This window comes from Palaemon carinicauda, chromosome 11, assembly GCF_036898095.1.
Source record: "Palaemon carinicauda isolate YSFRI2023 chromosome 11, ASM3689809v2, whole genome shotgun sequence".
Lineage (NCBI taxonomy): Eukaryota > Metazoa > Arthropoda > Malacostraca > Decapoda > Palaemonidae > Palaemon > Palaemon carinicauda.
In genome coordinates, this window is record NC_090735.1 from 101,197,036 (window position 1) to 101,214,997 (window position 17,962).

Sequence of the window (17,962 nt, forward strand, 5' to 3'; positions counted from 1 at the left end):
CATTATTATCATTACTTGGTAAACTACAACCCTAGTTGGAAAAGCAGGATGCCATAAGACCAGGGCCCCAACAGGGAAAATAACCCAGTGAGGAAAGGAAACGAGGAAAAATAAGATATTCTAATAGTAACAAAATTAAAATAGATATCTGCTATATAAACCATAAGAACTTTAACAAAACAAGAGGAAGAGAAACAAGATAGATAGTGTACCAAAGTGTACCACAAGCAGGAGAATTCTAGCCCAAGATAGTGGAAAACCATGGTACAGAGGGTATGGCACTGCCCAAGGCTGGAGAACAGTGGTTTGATTTTGGATAGTCTTCCTAGAAGAGCTGCTTACCATAGCTAAAGAATCTCTTCTACCCTTACCAAGAAGAATGTAGTGACCACTGAACAATTACATTACAGTAACCCCTTGGGTGAAGAAGAATTGTTTGATATTCTCAGTGTTGTCAGGTGCATGAGGACAAGAGAATACATGAAGAATAGGCCAGGCTATCCGGTGTGTGTATAGGCAAAGGGAAATTGAACCATAAACAGAAAGAAGGATCCAGTATAGTACTGTCTGGCCAGTCAAAAGACCCTATATACATATATATATATATATATATATATATATATATATATATATATATATATATATATATATATATATATACAGTATATATGTATATATATATATATATATATATATATATCTATACATACATATATATATATATATATATATATATATATATATATATATATATATATATATATATATGTATATATATATATATATATATATATATATATATATATATATATATATATATATATATATATATATATATATGTATGTATATATACATATTTATATATATGTGTGCGTGTGTGTGTGTGAGTGCATGCATGTATGTGTTACACCCATTTTGTGAAACCACCCATTTTATGAAATCAGCAAACCATTTTTTGAACATTTCATGAAATGGGCAAATAAACATTTACCCAATACATGAATTGAGCAGCCACGATGAATGAATAATTATATTTCATCCAGATATAAATGCACCAAAAGATTAAAAAAAAAAAAAAAAAACATCTTTGGTATCCCTAGCCACCACACACACTTCCTGCTCGAGCTAATTCGCAAATTATTAGTTATTCTGATTGGATATTTTGGCCACAAGTCCTTTGTAATGAATAAATTCAAACTGGTTCCTGGCAAGTTTGCCAATTACCTATCGATTTTCTTCATCTACTAAGTTTGGAGGCACTGACACATTGTCTATAACACCAACTGCTCGCAGTCATCTGGTGATTCGTGCTAACATTTATGTTGCCTTTTGTTGAAGACTAAGAATTTGCCTTCTTTCATATTGCTGGGTGCATTTGAGTCTCCGCAACTAGATGTGCTTCACTTTCAAGGTGTACTGAAACTGGGTTATCATCAGTTAGGCTTTGGGTGACTTGGTCATCATCAACTGGGTTTTGAATAACGGGGCCATTATCGGCTGGGCTTCGGGTAACTGAGTCATGATCAGCTGGGCTTTGGGTAACTGACCCATTGTCAGCTGGGCTTCAGGTAACTGGGTCATTGTCAGCTTGGTATGGGGCAACTGGATCATCATCAGCTGGGCTTTGGGCAACTGTCTCATCATCATCTTGGCTCTCCGCAACTGGTCATTATCAGCTGGGCTTTGGGCAACTAGGCATTATCAGCTGGGCTTTGGGTAACAGAGTCTGCATCGTTCAAAACAAGATTTGAAAGTACTTTAAAAGACTTTCAAGGTTTTCTTCCTCCAAACTAGATGAAATTCCGTTGATAAATTCTTCTGGTAGACGTGACTTGAGACCACATTGTGGCCTGTTGCCTGTAAGTTTTTAGTATGGAGCCATGATAATTCTTTCATCATATGAATTGATCAGAGCATAACTATTATCTCTTATTCATGCCACGAGTTTGAATTTGATATTCCAATTACTTCTTTCAACAGTTCCTTGGCTTTTGGGATGCGTTTAACACATATTCCCTAAAATAAGTTCAGAACAGAGTGAGACAAGTTCTTCAATAATTGCAGCTGTAAATTCCCGTCCATTGTCAGACTGAAGAATATGGGGTGCACCTATATGCAAGAAGATGAAAAGGAACTCAATGGCAACATCAGGTGCCCTCTTTGATTCCACGGGACGAATAACATTAAACTTGGTTAGATAATCCAAATAATGAAGAATAAAGCGATATCTTCCATCCCTCATGGTCTGCATATCTACTGGATCAACTTGGGCTCGTTCGATCATATTATTTCCAGATATAGGTTTGATAACAACTCTACGATTATTTCTTTTCTGCAACGTTTTTTTAATATAGCGTTTACAATGGCGGGACCATTGTGAAACTATTGATCTTAAAACGTTACCATATTGTTTACTAATCTTCTCGTAAGTCTTCTCACAACCATGGCCAGTATTTCAATAGTCATAAAAATGTAAGAGAAATATTACAATCGTCCCTCCTGAAAAATACAAACTTTTCTGTGAACACAAGAAATTTCAAAATATTAGGTGGAAAATATAAAATCCTGATAAATGTATTTTTTTTTTTTAATATACAGTAGTTTCTTAGTGGCAATTGAATAGAAATACGAAGTGACTAGCAGAGAGAACTGAAGAACAGGCTTAAATGGAATTCTCTCCATTGTATCACGATAAATTCAGAGTACCTTTTAACGACCATAGGATGTTTAAATAATAATTAATAATAAACAATAAACAGTCTTCCTTAGTGTCTATCACATTTAAGGAAGTTATTGTGATTATGTATGCTACACTCACCAACAATATTCACCAGATTCCAGATAATAAGAATCGTAACAAAAAGCAAATACTTTAAATAAAAAAAAAAATCAAATTAAATTTTACAAGAGAAAATATTGCACTAAATAGCTTAAAAATGTATTGTCCAAAAGGTAAACATTTCAATTACACTCTTGGCAAACTATAAAACAGACTTCATACAAATCAAAAGTTGATAACATACTCTAGCAAAATAATTAGACAAAAGTCATACAAATCAAGTTAAAAACACTATTTCAAGAAAACATATAAAAATCAAAAGTTATATATTATAATAATATACAGAAAAATTGATCAATTATGTACCAAATAAATTGGGAAATTTCTACACAATTCTGGACCAAAGGTATTTCTTCAGAAAATAACATACTTGATAATTATGTTACGTCATCTACACACACACACACACACACACACACACACACACACATATATATATATATATATATATATATATATATATATATATATATATATATATATATACATATATAGATATATCTATATAGATATACATATATATATATATATATATATATATATATATATATATATATATATATATAGATAGATATATCTATCTATCTATCTATCTATCTATATATATATATATATATATATATATATATATATATATATAAACATATATATATATATATATATATATATATATATCAGATCACAACATTCTTAATTTTGAGAATGCGAGATCATGAATTTATCAAACAAGCAATTAAGCAGATAAAGAACACAGACGTTATCAAGACTATATTTTTCAATAATAATTGCGAAAATGAGGAAAAACAAACCTGGTAACGAAAACAAAGAATGAGAAATCCAATTAAATATAACATATTCTAAGTTAAAAGGCTACCAGTATATCAAAGGAAATCTAAACACAATAAAAGGTGTAGAAACAACCAACAATCCAAGAAAAACTACCTGTATAAAACAAAGAATTAATATAATTTTCCTTGGGATATTTTCCTCCTGGACTGGAAGATGTGAAGTCTCGGCGGGAGGTGTTGGGCCACAAAGAGATGCCGCCAAGCCGGACGAAGTCTCGCCTTTACTTTAAAGGTTCGATAAATCCATAGGAAAAGACGGAAACATTTCTCTGTTTTTTTTTTTTTTGTTTTTTTTTTCCTGTATCTGTGTTGTGTACCACACATGTTTCCCACACGCTCGTATACTGTAACGGTATTCACTTTTTTATATCTTGCTCTCCTCCCCCCACTGATAACAGAACCTGTTTAAGCTTGCCTTTCCAGGACACGATGAGATATCTCTAAGCTGCTAACAGATCTGCAATCCCCTCACATGGGTACTTAACCATCACACTATCGTTTGTGAGCGCCAAATATCATTGAAGTTTCTCATTGTTGACATCACGTTGCCAATCCTTGGTGTGGATTTAATCTCCAATTTTTACCTCCTAGTTGATGTTGCACATTAACAGCTAGTCAATAAAGACTCTTACTCTCCGACACCTCTTCAACACGGCGCCTTTGAATATACTCTTCACATCAGCACACCCACACATATGTACGCCCACCTCACGGCGTACCCGGAGGTCTTACGTTCAGAACTTTGTCAAACGCCCACAATTCCTACTAAACACGGTATTTATGACCATTTCAAGATGGCAGGGGTCCCAGTGTGCACCAGATCGTTTGGCAGCAGCTAAACAAACATTTGCAGAAATGGAAAAAATTGGCCTTTGCCAAAAGGTTTCAAGTTTATAGTCGTCATCCTTAAGCCCCCCTGACACTTGCACGCATTTGTGGCACGCACTGGCACGCATTGTGTCGTGAACTGGCGTGAACGATGCGGGAACTGGCGTGAACTTGACGTGAACGGTGCGTGGCTTGCGTGCCATGCGTGCCGAGAATTTTGAAATGTTAAAAATTTGTGCATTGTCACGACAAAATTGGCGTGAACTTGTCGTGAACGATGCGGGAACTGGAGTGAACTGGAGTGAACAGTGCGGGACGATGCTGGAGGATGCGTGCCAGTGCGTGGCAATTAAATCAATGGATTTATCCCTACTGAGGGACGATGCGGGAGGATGCGTGCCAGTGCGTGGCAATTAAATCAATGGATTTATCCCTACTTCCTCATAATCATCAAAGAAAAAATCTGTATAATGACAATATATTCTTTTACCTCTCCCCTTTCCTTATTTAATTGAGAGAGAGAGAGAGAGAGAGAGAGAGAGAGAGAGAGAGAGAGAGAATAAGCTTCAATATATATATATATATATATATATATATATATATATATATATATATATATATATATATATATATATATATATATATATATATATCTCAGAGAGAGAGAGAGAGAGAGAGAGAGAGAGAGAATAAGCTTCAATCTCTTTCTCTCTCTCTCTCTCTCTCTCTCTCTCTCCCTTGGTATTATAATCAGCAAGGATTTGAAGCTCACCAAACAGAGCATAAAAGCTGAAAAGAAAGCACAAAACATAATAGGTTACATAAAGAGACAATTCAAATACAGAGATATAGACACTGTAGGCCTACTACAGCTGTAGGCCTATACAGATACACCATTAAATAAATACATTTCAAATTCATCTATTCCGCTCTTTTATAATATATTAAAAACGTTTCCTTTATTCTCCTACACAATCTACAACTTTACCCTTTGAGTAAGTCTATCGGCAAAATTGTTATTCACACTTACACTAACATAGGCCTAGGCGCGTATCTAAAGAATTTGCGCTTGATTTTTCACTAACTTTTACCCCCTGCACTCTTTTATCCCTCGGGGAGAGAGAGAGAGAGAGAGAGAGAGAGAATTATTGATTTTATAACACAAAAAGAGGACAGAAGTTCTTTAATCCCTTCATGAGCAGGTGTAATACTTGAGAGAGAGATATATTTTCTTTATTTTGCTTGTGGTATATTGAATGTGTATACACACACAAACATATATATATATATATATATATATATATATATATATATATATATATATATATATATATATATATATATATATATATATATATATATATATATATATAAACAAACAGGAAAAGTTACAAAACTGAAAAAAAGTTCACAACTGCCATTTAAATAAGGGCGACTAAAGAAATTTACCCTGGCGAGAGACTTCAATGCTCACAGGGCACCTAACCAACCTAATATTTTTAGAGATATCTTTTCTGCCGCAGTTTCAATGATATTAGTTCACAAACGATACAACAAAACTAATGAAAGGAATAGTCATCTTTCAATTAAATTCTAAGATAATGTAAAGTGGGTTCAAAATATCTGACCAGCATATAACTGCCATAAAATATTATATTTTTCAGTAAATTATAAAGCTTGAAAATTATTCAAACCAGTTAATTACCTATAATAATAATTAAATAATAAAATCTATTCTAAATAGAAGTATAATTGTTACAAATATCTATAAAGATAACCCACACATTAATACAGGGGATATTAATCAAAGATTAGCACAAGAATACACTTTTGATAAAAATCATGTAGGAAGCCCCGTCTTTATATATGATGTGGCCAAGTCGTGAACTGGAGTGAACGATGCGTGAACGATGCGGAATGATGCGGAAAGATGAGTGAACGTGTTGTGAACTTGTCGTGAACTAGTCCTGCCAATTCGTGCCATGTCCTGAACGTGGCGTCAACTTGTCGTGAACTATGCTTGAACGTGTCGTGAAATTGTCGTGAACAGTGCGGGAACCTCCCAGTGTGTGCCAGAAATGCGTGCAAGTGTCAAGGGGGCTTTACACATCCTCCTGAAGAAAGAGGGCTCTCTACACCAGTGTGCGAATTACAGGCATATGAACATACAGACAGAACCAGATCACTACCCCCTCCCAAACATCGCCAACGTTACCTCTTACTTGCATATAGCGAAGGTTTTCTCCACGCTTGAACTCTTGAATGGGTATCATCAAGTGCCCATGAACTCAGAAGACATCCTCAAGAACGCCATCATCCATCCCCTTCGGTACATCCATCTTAAATTACTCCTGTTTAGGCGTTTGCAATGTTGATCGCCTTAAACCTGCATATCTCCTGCAAGATCGCCCGTTTATAGTGCGCCTCTCATGAGCAGGGCACCTTATTCCTCATGTATATCTCCTTTAGGACGGAAGCCATGTATCGCACGTGTTTCACACATGCTCGTACACTGTAACAGTATTTCCTTTTTTTATATATATTGCTCGTCACCCCCCATCCCCCATCCCCCACCCGACAAAATAACAAAACCTGTTTGAGCTTGCCTTTTCCTGCCTTAGTTGGGGTAAATTTTTGCGACGTTCTTCCTTGACAGTACTTATATATAAGCTCATTGTCTGTTTAATAAAGTTTAGTTGCATCCCTCTCGCCTCTCTATCATAACCTAGCACTTATTTGATTTACCCTACGATTTTCATTATAATTTTCAATGAAAAAATATTCATATATATATATATATATTTGTGTGTGTGTGCGTGTTTATGTGTATAGTGACAGTGTTTATTTGACATTATTATCTAGATCCTAAAACAATCTGTAGGTTGTAAACGGTACTTGCTCAAGAACAAACTTATTTTCGTGTTTATAGCTGAGTAACTATCCGAAATATAAGTAATGCAGGCTGTGAAGATAACACATAATTTTCTTCTTAAAATCCGAACCTGACAAAAAAACAAAATGAAAAATTTGGTTATTCAATGCAATGATGTATAGTAGAGTACGGAAACATTCTGAAGCTAATATTCAAAATGGAAGTTCAATATAGACATTATAAGTGGATGGTGATTTAACAAATATAAAAATAACTAAACAAATAACACTGATGCTAATAAAGATAAAAACTGTATTACACTTGTACAAAAGATTAAAAAAGTCTTGTAGATGTAAATAACTGATGAAAAAATAAGAGAAAAAGAACATATTCTAGGTTACACTGATGGTACCAGTATATAGGAAATCTGCAATTTAAATATATATATATATATATATATATATATATATATATATATATATATATATATATATATATATATATATATATATATATATATATATATATATATATATATATATATATATATATATATATATATATATATATATATATATATATATATATATATATATATATATATATATATATAAAAGACTAACAATCCATGAAGAACGTTAATAAAAGCAAAGAAAAATCGAAGAAAATTTTACTTTTACTTCGGATACTTTTCTCCGCGGAAACGAGGCCGCGGAGGGAGGTGTTGAAGGGATAAGAAATGCCACCAAGCCTTACAAAGTCTCGCCTTCGAAAGCTCGATAAATCCAAACGCTAGGAGGAGACTTTCCCCAGATAAGGAATGATGTCACCATAGGATAGGACGGACTTCTCGACTTCAAAAAAAAGAAAAGAAAAAAAAAGACCCCCCCTCTCTCTCTCTCTCTCTCTCTCTCTCTCTCTCTCTCTCTCTCTCTCTCTCTCTCTCTCTCTCTCTCTCTCTCTCTTAATTCTTCTTGTATGTTTGTCCTTATCTTATGCAATTTACGGATTTTAAATAATAGTTTTGTTTGATTTTTCTCTCGATTTTCAATTTAACTGGTTATACAGACACATACACAATCATACATGCACACACAAACAGATATATATATATATATATATATATATATATATATATATATATATATATATATATAAATATGTATATGTATATATATATATATATATATATATATATATATATATATATATATATATATATATATATATTCCTCGTACTTATTTCTACGCTTTGTGTTTTCATTATCCCTCAACCTGCCTTTCAATTAGAATCTTAACATTAGTTCACCATGTAATAATCAAAAGAATTCCTAAATGCTTTGGGATTTCAGTTTAATATTCAACAGTTACCAGACAACTATCTGTTTTCTTATTGGCATGCAAGTAGATAGCTAAATATATAGGAAAGATTATTATGAGAGAGAGAGAGAGAGAGAGAGAGAGAGAGAGAGAGAGAGAGAGAGAGAGAGAGAGAGAGAGAGAGAGAGAGAGAGCAGTGGCTTTTTTCGTTATCTATATTAAGGTAATACATTTGGAGAATATGAAGAAGGAGAAAGATACAAAGCAAAAGCAATTCTGATGATTAGAAGAAAGAATGAATGAAAAGAAGAAAACATTGAAAAAAAGAGAAAGACCTGGCTATTTGAGGGTAATAGTGAGAACACACGTAGCGGTACAGAAAAACAAAGAGCTGACCTCCCACCCCCGCAAAAAAAAAAAAAATAAAAAAAATAAAAAACTTAATCACACGACATTGTAGGTGTTTTGGCGAGTAGTGAATGCTTCTATTTTTCATAGGACTGATTATGTTGGACAAATATAATCTAATAGCCAAGCAAGCTTAATAAGACTCATTACAAGAGCTAAAGCAGTATTTTTCCTTTGACCCTAACGTTCTGCCCTATTACTTAAGGGAAGAATGACAGTCATTAGGTTTATAGTCTCTGGCGAACAATTGAGTTATATTTATCAAGCAGTGTGTAGGAAGTGACCAGTTTATTTATAGTGCAGAGTTTGCTTTGAAGGTATTATAAAAGTTCCATGTCTAATGTTGTTATATCAGTCGTATTTAAAGCTATTTGGATATTCATGTGACTTTTTTTTATCTATGACAGATAGATATCTTTTTCGGAATTTTTGAAGCATCGAATATTACCAAACATCCATGAGTTAAACGTACATGAAGAGAAAAATCATAAAAAGACGCATGTGATTAATACCTTGAAGAAGGGATTCCAGCCTTTTTCTAATTCTTTAGAGCCATTTAGTACCAAAAGTAACACTAGGAATATCCGAAAATTTTCTTTGTTACTAAACGTCCTAAAAGCTAACAATGTCAGTGCAATTATACGATGCAAGCTGTTAAAAAGAAAGAACTACAACCATCAATCAATATATTACATGAAATAGTTGGCTATTGCAGAATTGTAATTCAAGTTAGATTTATATTCTTAATGACAACGAATTCCACAACTATCTATTGTATTTGCATCAAAATTTCAAATATCTAAATACAAGCAATTTCAAAAATAGTAACTGGGTGTAATATCAAGTTAACCCTGGAACGGTACGGTGGGTCGTCCGCGACCCCGAGCGTCAAAAAAAAAAAAAAAAGGTTTTTCTCACGTGACTCACCCCCGTGACTGAATTTGTGGGTGATCGACCTGCAGTAGGTGTCTCGCCTACACGCTCTAGTAGTGTCCAGATGTGCATTGCTGTAGCTGTACTCCTTCCCCGATTTCTGAGACGCGTTGGGGTCGAGCGCGACCAAGTTTACCCTTCTAAGGTAATTTGCATAATTATCAAAGTTATTACGTATTATGAAATTGTCGTAGAATGGTGCAACTTGTATAGGTTATCAGTTGTGGAAAGTCTTGGTGGATTGTTTGGCTACCATGTGCATGATTTTTTTTTAGTTAAAATGTCGTTCATCACCACGAGGATCATTTTACCGCTAGTGCCCCTTTTTCATTTTTTTTCATTTTTTTGCCAAGTCATTTTTCCGTAAGATATTGCCAAATAGTGTCGTAAAACTTTTGCTTTTTTAGTGTTGGAAAGTGTGTCTAGATGATCTGGCTACCCATGCGTGACTTTGTTTTTGTCAGATACGACGTAGTTATTGGTATATTGGGTATTTAACTGCGGTTGCCAATTTCTGTTTTTTTTTTTTTTCAATATTTGTAAAAATTTACTACGTAGTAAGGAATTGCCGTATATTATTGATTTTTTTTCATGTTTATGTGTTAGAAAGTGTGCCTTGATGGTTGGGCTAACACGTGCATATCTTTTTTTTTATCTGAGATGCCGTATATTAGAATGTTGGGCATTTTACCGCGAGTGCCCCTTTTTCCTTTTTTTTTCATTTTTTTGCCAAGTCATTTTTTCGTAAGATATTGCCAAATAGTGTCGTAAAACTTTTGATTTTGAGTGTTGGAAAGTGTGCCTAGATGATCTGGCTACCCATGCGTGACTTTGTTTTTGTCAGATACGACGTAGTTATTGGTATATTGGGTATTTAACTACGGTTGCCAATTTCTGTTTTTTTTTTTTTCAATATTTGTAAAAATTTACTACGTAGTAAGGAATTGCCGTATATTATTGATTTTTTTTTCATGTTTATGTGTTAGAAAGTGTGCCTTGATGGTTGGGCTAACACGTGCATGTCTTTTTTTTTTATCTGAGATGCCGTATATTAGAATGTTGGGCATTTTCCGAGAGTGCCCCTTTTTATTTGTTTTGCATTTTTTTGCTTAGTCATGTTACCGTAAGGAATTGGCAAGTAGTGTCGCAAAACTTATATTTTTATAGTGTTGGAAAGTGTTTCTAGATGATCTGGCTACCCATGCCTATCTTTTTTTTTAGCCAGATATAGCGTATATATAGGTATGTGTTCGATTTTCCTGTGATTGCCATATTTTCGTTTTTTTCCCATTTCTTTCAAAATTACTACGTACTAAGGAACTATCACAGAGTAATGATTCATTTAGATGTTTATTTGTCGGAAAATGTGCCTTGATGGTTTGCCTAGCACGTGGCTGAAATTTTTTTTTTCTGAAGTGCGTATAATAAAATGTTGGCCATTTTTCCGCGAGTGCCCCTTTTTATTTGTTTTTAATTTTTTTACTTAGTCATGTTACCGTAAGGAATTGGCAAGAAGTGTCGCAAAACTTATATTTTTATAGTGTTGGAAAGTGTTTCTAGATGATCTGGCTACCCATGCCTATCTTTTTTTTTTAGCCAGATATGGCGTATATATAGGTATGTGTTCGATTTTCCTGTGATTGCCATTTTTTCGTTTTTTCCCTTTTCTTTCAAAATTACTACGTACTAAGGAACTATCACAGAGTAATGATTCATTTATATGTTTATTTGTCGGAAAATGTGCCTTGATGGTTTGCCTAGCACGTGGCTGAAATTTTTTTTTTCTGAAATGCCGTATATTAGAATGGCCATTTTTCCGCGAGTGCCCCTTTTTATTTATTTTGCATTTTTTTGCTTAGTCATGTTACCGTAGGGAATTGGCAAGTAGTGTCGCAAAAATTATAATTTTATAGTGTTGGAAAGTGTTTCTAGATGATCTGGCTACCCATGCCTATCTTTTTTTTTAGCCAGATATGGCGTATATATAGGTATGTGTTCGATTTTCCTGTGATAGCCATTTTTTCGTTTTTTCCCATTTCTTTCAAAATTACTACGTACTAAGGAACTATCACAGAGTAATGCTTCATCTAGATGTTTATTTGTCGGAAAATGTGCCTTGATGGTTTGCCTAGTACGTGGTTGTATTTTTTTTTTCTGAAATGCCGTATATTAGAATGTTGGCCATTTTTCCGCGAGTGCCCCTTTTTATTTGTTTTGCATTTTTTTGCTTAGTCATGTTACCGTAAGGAATTGGCAAGTAGTGTCGCAAAACTTGTATTTTTATAGTGTTGGAAAGTGTTTCTAGATGATCTGGCTACCCATGCCTATCTTTATTTTTAGCCGAATATGGCGTATATATAGGTATGTGTTCGATTTTCCTGCGATTGCCACTTTTTCGTTTTTTCCCATTTCTTTCAAAATTACTACGTACTAAGGAACTATCACAGAGTAATGATTCCTCTAGATGTTTATTTGTCGGAAAATTTTGTTTACTTCTTTTTTGATTGAATATCATCAAATTTTTTTAGCTAAAATATTATATTGTTTTACATTTTTTTTTTTCGATTTTATTTTCCTTCAAAAACATTTTTTTGGGTCAGAATTTTAATTTTTTAGTCGTGAAATAATCGACAATTATCCAGCAACTCACCATACAATTTTTATGCATATCCAAGAATAATTAGATTAGTAAATAACACCTTGAAATTGACATACCCTTCCTATATTTCAAGTGGCAGATTAGGGAGTCTGAGTCAGTGTGGTTGGCGGCCATTTTGTGGACATATCCGAAGAGTAAGTTGCCCTATCTATATATATTCTTGTTCCCTATAGAATTTGTGATATTTTGGTATATTATTACCTGCATAAATATCATATTATATATTAAATATATGTATTTTTTTACGAAATTTCTAAGTACTCAAAAAATTACCTTTAGATATGGCCCCTGATATAAATGTAATTTACAAAATAATGAAGATTTCTTTACATATTTCTATTTTAGGATAACATATGTTTATTCCCTAAAAAAATTAGCCACTTCCTATTTCATTTGGGTACCCAAAAAAATTCATGAAATTTGGACAAATTTTTTTGGCCAAAAAAAGTTACCCTTTTTTTCTCATTTCAGATCTTCACCTCCATGGGTCTGACTTCATCCAAAATACATCAAGATGTGTCCTAAACATTCAAGAATCAATTCCTAAAAGGATTTGTGTATATATGTATAAACTTTTTTTTATGAATTTTTATGTAAGGTCTTTTTTTTCTACTTAATTTTTTAAAATATTTATAATAAATAGTTTTTCTGCAGATGAGTAGTATTTATCTTTACAGTTGTTTTAAGCATTCTTTGAAGTTTGTTTTTGGCAAAAGAAAAAAGGAGGTTACTGCCAAAATTGATTTTTCAAGAATTTTTTTTGGCGTCGGGGTCGCTCGCGTCCGAGTATACCCTTAAAGGGGTGTCCGAGGAGCGTACCTATCCAGGGTTAAAATGTCGTTCATCACCACGAGGACCATTTCACCGCGAGTGCCCCTTTTTCATTTTTTTTTCATTTTTTTGCCAAGTCATTTTTCCGTAAGATATTGCCAAATAGGGTCGTAAAACTTTTGCTTGTTTAGTGTTGGAAAGTGTGTCTAGATGATCTGGCTACCCATGCATGACTTTGTTTTTGTCAGATACGACATAGTTATTGGTATATTGGGTATTCAACTGCGGTTACCAATTTCTGTTTTTTTTCAATATTTGTAAAAATTACTACGTAGTAAGGAATTGCCGTATATTATTCATTTTTTTTTCATGTTTATGTGTTAGAAAGTGTGCCTTGATGGTTGGGCTAACACGTGCATGTCTTTTTTTTTATCTGAGATGCCGTATATTAGAATGTCGGGCATTTTACCGCGAGTGTCCCTTTTTCATTTTTTTTTCTTTTTTTTGCCAAGTCATTTTTCCGTAAGATATTGCGAAATAGTGTCGTAAAACTTTTGCTTTTTTAGTGTTGGAAAGTGTGTCTAGATGATCTGGCTACCCATGCGTGATTTTGTTTTTGTCAGATACGACGTAGTTATTGGTATATTGGGTATTTAACTGCGGTTGCCAATTTCTGTTTTTTTTCAATATTTGTAAAAATTTACTACGTAGTAAGGAATTGCCGTATATTATTGATTTTTTTTTCATGTTTATGTGTTAGAAAGTGTGCCTTGATGGTTGGGCTAGCACGTGCATGTCTTTTTTTTTTATCTGAGATGCCGTATATTAGAATGTTGGGCATTTTACCGCGAGTGCCCCTTTTTATTTGTTTTGCATTTTTTTGCTTAGTCATGTTACCGTAAGGAATTGGCAAGTAGTGTCGCAAAACTTATATTTTTATAGTGTTGGAAAGTGTTTCTAGATGATCTGGCTACCCATGCCTATTTTTTTTTAGCCAGATATGGCGTATATATAAGTATGTGTTCGATTTTCCTGTGATTGCCATTTTTTCGTTTTTTCCCATTTTTTCAAAATTACTACGTACTAAGGAACTATCACAGAGTAATATTTCATTTATATGTTTATTTGTCGGAAAGTGTGCCTTGATGGTTTGCCTAGCACGTGGCTGAAATTTTTTTTTTTCTGAAATGCCGTATATTAGAATGGCCATTTTTCCACGAGTGCCCCTTTTTATTTGTTTTGCATTTTTTTGCTTAGTCATGTTACCGTAAGGAATTGGCAAGTAGTGTCGCAAAACTTATAATTTTATAGTGTTGGAAAGTGTTTCTAGATGATCTGGCTACCCATGCCTATCTTCTTTTTTTAGCCAGATATTGCGTATATATAGGTATGTGTTCGATTTTCCTGTGATTGACATTTTTTCGTTTTTTCCCATTTCTTTCAAAATGACTACGTACTAAGGAACTGTCACAGAGTAATTATTCATTTAGATGTTTATTTGTCGGAAAATGTGCCTTGATGGTTTGCCTAGCACGTGGCTGAATTTTTTTTTCCTGAAATGCCGTATATTAGAATGTTAGCCATTTTTCCGCGAGTGCCCCTTTTTATTTGTTTTGCATTTTTTTGCTTAGTCATGTTACCGTAAGGAATTGGCAAGTAGTGTCGCAAAACTTATATTTTTATAGTGTTGGAAAGTGTTTCTAGATGATCTGGCTACCCATGCCTATCTTTTTTTTAGCCAGATATGGCGTATATATAGGTATGTGTTCGATTTTCCGGTGATTGCCATTTTTACGTTTTTTCCCAATTCTTTCAAAATTACTACGTACTAAGGAACTATCACAGAGTAATGATTCCTCTAGATGTTTATTTGTCGGAAAATTTTGTTTACTTTTTTTTCGATTGAATATCATCAAATTTTTTTAGCTAAAATATTATATTGTTTTACATTTTTTTTTTTTCGATTTTATTTCCCCTCAAAAAAATTTTTTTGGGTCAGAATTTCAATTTTATAGTCGAAAAATAATCGACAATTATCCAGCAACCCACCATACAATTTTTATGCATATCCAATAATAATTAGATTAGTAAATAACACCTTGAAATTGACATACCCTTCCTACATTTCAAGTGGCAGATTAGGGAGTCTGAGTCAGTGTGGTTGGCGGCCATTTTGTGGACATATCCGAAGCGTAAGCTGCCCTATCTATATATATTCTTGTTCCCTATAGAATTTGTGATATTTTGGTATATTTTTACTTACATAAATATCATATTATATATTAAATATATGTATTTTTTTACGAAATTTCTAAGTACTCAAAAAATTACCTTTAGATATGGCCCCTGATATAAATGTAATTTACAAAATAATGAAGATTTTTTTACATATTTCTATTTTAGGATAACATATGTTTATTCCCTAAAAAAATTAGCCACTTCCTATTTCATTTGGGTACCCAAAAAAATTCATGAAATTTGGACAAATTTTTTTGGCCAAAAAAAGTTACCCTTTTTTTCTCATTTCAGATCTTCACCTCCATGGGTCTGACTTCATCCAAAATACATCAAGATGTGTCCTAAACATTCAAGAATCAATTCCTAAAAGGATTTGTGTATATATGTATAAACTTTTTTTTATGAATTTTTATGTCAGGTCTTTTTTTTCTACTTAATTTTTTAAAATATTTATAATAAATAGTTTTTCTGCAGATGAGTAGTATTTATCTTTACAGTTGTTTTAAGCATTCATTGAAGTTTTTTTTGGCAAAAGAAAAAAGGAGGTTACTGCAAAAACTGATTTTTCAAGAATTTTTTTGGCGTCGGGGTCGTTCGCGTCCGAGTATACCCTTAAAGGGGTGTCCGAGGAGCGTACCTATCCAGGGTTAATTTTAACTTTAATTTTATCATTCTCCTAATATATCTACTGTACCTACATGAAGTGTTGCCCTCATTACTGAGAATTTATGAAATAGTCAAGTGGAAAGCTGAAGTTGTGACAAATTGGGGGCCTGTCCGGGATGTAGTTACGTATGTGTTACGCTTACGCTCGATCTTGACGGATTGTGAAATTCATTTTGTTGTTTCTCTAAAATGATGGACAACATGAGTGTAGTGTATTAGTGATATTTTGCTAGTTTATAACTGACCACCACCGGATAGTGTTCTCCAGCGCGCTCACACTTTCACCTAGAGAATGTCGTGTTGCTACACGTCATCTTAAGCATGCATTGAGATTTTGGAGGACGTGCAGGCAGGGTAATGGCAGCCTAGAATTCGTCATTCTTTTAACCCTCGACTCTGTTGACTACCATCGCTTAGCGATATCTTCATAGTCGCCCCAACTTCTCGAGGTGCTTCGAGGCATTCAAAACCTCATCATAAGGAATTGAAAGATTCCTTCCTTAGAAACTTCTGCTCCTCTTACTCAGGGTACGACCTTCGCTCTTTAAAGGATTTCGGCTTCATATTGTTACGACCACGTGGTCAAGAACTTCGTTCCACCTCGATGGATATTTAAAGGTTTATTCCTTGTTCAGGTAACTGTTGGTACTTCCAATTATTTACTTCATTAAAAATATTTTATTCAAGATTATTAGTGGTTGTGCATTATTGGTGAACCAAGTTTTCTGATTGGCATGGATTATTAAAGCCTTGTTCATTTAAGTGAATTTCTGAACATTGTAGGACTTAAGGATTAAGGAAATTCCTCTGGTTTGTGGGTGCCTTCGCACCATAAATCCATGAATGTCCTGACGTTTTTAAGTCTTAAAGCTTTTGTATAGTAGTAATATAATTTCCAGTGATATTTTCCATTTTATCAGTATTGAGAGATGCCTTTTGATCTTGAGAAATTCTTAGGTGCACCCAGGGAGCACCTAAATACACTACACGTGGCTAAAAAGGACCAGCTTCGCCAAATAGCTGTAAGGGCAAGAATATCTGTAGGTCATGCTGTGGTGAAAGCTGAACTATTGGGAAAGATATTAGATTTCCTGATAAATAGTGGTAACATAACTGAAGAAGAGGCTATTCCCTTAAGGCCTTTAACACTTGAACGAGGTGCTGCTCGTACTGTTACTATAACTGAAGACCCAGAGATAGTGAAATTGAAACTCCAACTTGAACTGCAGCAGGTAACAGTAGAGGCTGAACAAAAAAGGCTAGAAGCTGAACAAAAAAAGCTTGAAGCTGCAAATGCCGCAGTAGAAACTGAGCAAAGAAGACTTGAAATAGAACGTAAAGAAAAAGTTCTGTTGGAAAAGGAACTATCAGCCATAAGAATAGAAGAAAGGTTGGCAGAAAAACAGCTACCCGATGCTTTTGACCTTAGTAAAGCACGCAAACTCCTGCCTGTCTTCGATGAAAATGATCCTGATGTTTTTTTTCATTACTTTTGAAAACACTGCAACGTCTCTCAACTGGCCTAGAGACCAATATGTTCTCTTAATCAGAAACTCCTTTAAAGGAAAAGCTGCATATG